This window comes from Phalaenopsis equestris, unplaced genomic scaffold, assembly GCF_001263595.1.
Source record: "Phalaenopsis equestris unplaced genomic scaffold, ASM126359v1 Scaffold000117, whole genome shotgun sequence".
NCBI lineage: Eukaryota > Viridiplantae > Streptophyta > Magnoliopsida > Asparagales > Orchidaceae > Phalaenopsis > Phalaenopsis equestris.
The window spans coordinates 371,143-376,198 of record NW_018164559.1 but is presented as its reverse complement, the minus strand read 5'-3'; the positions used below and the strand labels follow the sequence as shown (position 1 = coordinate 376,198).

Below are 5,056 nucleotides of genomic sequence, written 5' to 3'. Positions count from 1 at the left end.
CTACTTAGTTTCCATCTTTAGGCTGATGTACGCTCTGTTGCTATTAATAACAACCTAAATTCTCACTTAACGATATATTGTCCGCTTCAGCCTAATGGTCTCACTATTTTATCCCATTGGTGTAACTTCCCAGAAAGTCACACATCCAAGAAGTGCTCCTATAAATGCACGCTTAACTTTCGAGTTTCTAATGAGACTCCAACCATCACACCAAAAGACACTTTAATGTTTAAAAGTTCGACTTCATTCTACCCTAGGGTTTCGCAGAACACTCAACTCAACCAGCCTTTATGATTAAATAAGGACCATAAATATATTGAATTGGACTTCAACAACCAATGCAACAACTATCACAAGTTAGTGAGAATAATATATTCGACCGAAAAATTCATATTGTTAACCAACGTGTGTTAATTTTCATTATGCCACTCTTCTTTGTCAATAACAAGCTTAACAATAATATACACGCTTTACATCTACACAAATAAAACATACATTGATAGCAAATTATAATCTACTTGATGATTATAATGTTTATTCTGAGAGTAATCTTTGAATCAAGCATCATGATAGATCAACATGGGATGCAATCATTTACATCTCAAATTAATGAAGAAGATAGAGATGCCTCATAATTATTAGATGGTAGGACTTCCAAACTCTATTTTAAAACATGGAACAAAACTAATTATACCCAAAATTGATTAGAAAAGAATCCAAAAAATAGCACCATAAGTTGTCTCTGACTCAACCACAAATTGACTCAAGTGAGTCACCCATCATATAACTTTTTGAGAATGATAAGAAGAGTGATTATTACTTTCACCATCATTGGTCAATTGTCAAATTCATATAGCAACCTTGCAGTTGGCTGGAGTTTCTCCTTGACCAAATATGAGAAATATAAAGTTATGCAAACTAACATTAGCAGTTTATGATTAATTAAGATTCTTTAAAATTGAAGCAAGAATCAACAGTTTAAGCATAAAAGATGAGCAGGCTCAGATGTGGGAGCTAAATCTATTTCAAATCAAAATCATTGAATATGATAGAAGGATCAACATAAGATTTTTTTTGTGATGATTTTTGAGGGTTAGAGTGGAATATGTGAGGATAAATGATGGTCCTCCAGTAACAGTCTCACTTTCTCTGACCATCTAGCAATTGCTTTATTACTGCGTTAGTTTTTATTCATTCTACCACTCAATTGGCTTAAAGTCCATCCAAGCAGAGTGTCTCGAATGAGCTGATGAAGATAGCCCTACAAAATCAATCCCTTAATCTTATCCTTCAAGTGATCACAAGCCTCGGCAGTATATCCTCTATCTCTATGAAAATGCTAACATTGCTATTGATTTTTTTAGTATTTTTCATTCATGAATCGAGGTACCTACATTCTCCAGTTGTTTATTTACAAGCAGTTGCTAAAAAGGACAAGGAGAAATACCTTGGTTTTTTATTGATCATGCTTTCCCAGCTTAAATTTTTTGGCATCACCTTCTTGAAATTCTTTTGCATGATATATGATTGTTCAAACTACATAGTGTTAATAGTATCATTGTCATCAATAATCTGTGCATTCTCTATAAATAATATCATCATAAGAACCAATTATCTCCCGCATCAATGTGAAATCGAAGCATCCAGATCAAAACTTCAAAGAAAAAAATTTTGGGATTTGACAAGATACTGAAGAAATCTTTGGAAGTGCCTCTTTAATTTTTTTTCCTTCATTTTAGTGGAACCTGAAAAGATGAAATAAGCCCTTAATGATTCTTCAATATGCAATAATATGAGCGATAAAAAATAAAATCTAACAAAGCAGTGAATAGTCCTTCCAGACAGAATAAAATAAAAAACAGGCTTCACCTTTGAGACACTACAGAAGAAGCTGGAGTTAGCGTTTGATATTTATATCAGCATCGGATTTGCGGTCATTAAGCGGTGAATGATACAGTTTGATATTTGCGTTGGATTTTGCATCTGATTTGTGTCTGAACATTTGACGCAAAAACAATATGAAAACAACGAAAGTGTGTATGGAATTTTCACAGAATTAGCGTTGAATTTGCGTCCAAGCGACGCAAAAACTTTGCTTGTTAGCGTCAAACTAGTCTAAAGCAAATTCAATGGAAATCTGACGCAAATGACCTAATTTACTCAACCCGCACGCCTAAATTTCATTTCTTCTCTTCGCGTTCTCTTGTCTTCCCTGCTGCCTGAAACCCTCGCTCTCTCCTTTCCCTCTCACAATTTCGCTCGAAACCATCGTCTTCCTGAATGAGCCATCACAACCATTAGAGCTAGCTGGGAAGGTATCGTTAGTGGCATCTAATAGAGACCACCGAAACTCATGTATTTCTCACCCTTCCACTCTGCTCCAATCAGAAAACATTGACAAGGTAATTTTATTTACACCAATCTTTTTCATTTTAATTTTTGAGAAGTGAAATGGGCCTTTTGACATAGGTAATGTGGTGTGCATGTACAAATTGAAGTCGGGTGCTAGTTTGTACATACACAAGAATTTAGTGATATGTATGTTAGTTTTGTCATAGGTTATGTATAAATTGAAGTTTTGGTGTTAAGCATGCATATAAATAAGAGTTCGGTGGTATGCATGTAAATATTGCAGTTTAGGTGTTAGGTTTGTACATACATAAGATTTGAATTATATGCATGGGTAATGTGATATGTAGGTATAAATTAAAGTTTTGGTGTTAGCTAGGTATGCATATACATAAGAGTTTAATGTTATGCATGTAAACATTGAAGTTTAGGTGTTAGGCTTGTATATACACAAGAATTGAGTGATATATATGAATTAAATGCATAGGTACTGTTGTATGTTTATGTATAAATTGAAGTTTATGGGTTATATACGTATTTACTTATTAGTGGAAATCAAGTTGGTTGGTTGAAGTGAAGCAATATATGCATCGGGTCTTTTTCGAATTGATGGTGACATAGAAGGAATCTTTTTTCATCGCCATAGTAAAGAAAATTCGTTAAGAATAATGTCCTCAAAATTGCATATTCTAATGCTTCTTGCAGCAGATCAACCATAATTGCTATGGTATTCTAAGCAATAAAAAAACATGAAGTGGAGATCCTTCAACCAATGGAACACTTAGCTATAGAAGGATCAACATCGTTGACAATGAGTCCCCAAGTGACTGTTGCAATATACTCATTTAACACTACATAAAAATATTGGACTTTTTGTAATATACCCATGGACTAGTGACACTTAGCAAATGTAAAAATTGAACTGTTTGATTTATCTTGCAAACGATGTAATATTTGTCTTATTTTTTATTTTTGTTTTAGACATAGTTACAATAAGTTTCCTGTTTAGATTTTATACATTCATCCTTTTACTTGTACATACTGCTCCTAATTATTTTTGGAGCTAGTCCTGCTACAAATGGCCATAAGTGGTGCTGGAGATCAACCACCTCAGTGACCGCATGCTCTTCACTCTATAGCGAATACTTACAAGAGCAGGAAGAAGAGCATGCCTTCTTCCACACCTGTTGTTGCTTTCCCATCTGCTGCTACTTTCCCACTTGTTGCTGCAACCAAACCTGAGCTTTTTCCCGCACAGATTCGACTACCCCAGTGTGAATGTATGTAAAAAATTGATTTTTTCACATTAATTTTGACAGTTAATGTTTAAAATGACAATTAATAATTGGTTTTCATTATGTAGGAGTACGAGCAACTTCGAGAGAGGCAGTTGGCCTCCCAGACCCCGAGCATTGCCAGTAGTAGTGGTGATCAGTCTACAACTGCACAGTTTAAGTACGAACTATGGACGCAGACAGCGAGGAAGAAGGCTGAGATCTCTCATGCTTTTGTGGGTGGCACGAGCTCTTCACACCTGAATACTGCGAAGCTTGCCAGGCAGGTAACAGTTATGAATGAGGAGGTTCATCATATGCATGATGCCAATAAAGAATTGAGTAGAGTATAATACACCTTGCAAAGATTATGGAAGATCACCAGGGCAAGCGAACGGTGACTGCTGAACTCGAGGAGGATTTGGAGTTCGTATAAATTTTTAATTTCTAAAATGTTTGAACTTATATTGATGGTGTAGATGTAAATTGCTGATAATTTAGATTTGTGACAGTATCTCATTTTTCATTAATGAGACATTTCAGAGCTTTGATTTGTGATATGACTGAATATAATGTTGTTGTGATACATACTAAATGTTCTGTGTTGGTTGTATAAATATAATTGATATTTTTTATTTTTTTTTTCTATTTGAGGATATTCTTTATCATATGATGTTTTCATATGCAAAATTTGATTCATGTGTAGTCCGACGCTGCAACGACGCAACAAACGTCGCTAATTATTTGCGTCGGAATAATTCGACTCAAAATTGACAGAATAAAAATTACCAACCCCCGAATTATCCGCGGAAAAAAATCAAATGTAAATCTGACGTGAATTCGATGATAATCCTCGAATATCGTCGGATTTATGTTTGCTTTGCATCTAATTTGGCCGACACAAATTTGCTAAATTCCTATAGTGAAAGTATTAGGAAGAACCTGACAAAATATGCATCCAAAGCTTATTCAACATACATGATCGCCATGAAGATATTGTCATGCTTGTAGAGATCGAAAGAATAGCCTAAGGATCTATAACTAGTATCTTAAATCCCAGAAATTGAATATTAAAAAATTTCATCAATCAAGGATGATGATTCCGAAGTATTGTTGGGGAGTAAACTAATTTCTATCCCTCATAGAAAATTCTAATTAAATAGGACATCACAACTCATATCATATGATATCATAAAGGTTTGTCCATGAGGCATAGTAAGCTTAAGTCCACTAAGGCCCCGTTTGGTTCAACTTTTTTGGCGCGGCGCTGTGTGCGGCAGCGGCTCGTCCCGCAGTCGACCGTTTGGTTCGTAGCTTTGCGGCAAAATTGTCGCAAAGCTGAGAGAAAGCGGGCCGCGATATTAACCCCGCGGCCCCGCTTTCGCCTGAACATTTGCCCCGCTTACCCCTGCCCTAACTCTTCTGCCCTAACT

General features: G+C 35.5%; 1 protein-coding gene across 5 annotated transcripts in view; it reads right to left on the bottom strand.

Moving 5' to 3' along the window:
- Positions 1-1,270: 1,270 nt before the first annotated feature.
- LOC110021036 (putative pentatricopeptide repeat-containing protein At3g25060, mitochondrial) overlaps positions 1,271-5,056 on the bottom strand; it is a 20,122-nt gene continuing 16,336 nt past the window's right edge. For 4 of the 5 annotated variants that reach the window (XM_020719358.1, XM_020719357.1, XM_020719362.1 and 1 more), the window contains one exon: positions 1,729-1,745. The gene's annotated coding sequence lies outside the window, so the exon portion shown is untranslated. Of the gene's footprint in view, positions 1,746-1,869; positions 1,995-5,056 lie in introns of all 5 variants that reach the window. The other variant, XM_020719360.1, reaches the window with a different exon arrangement.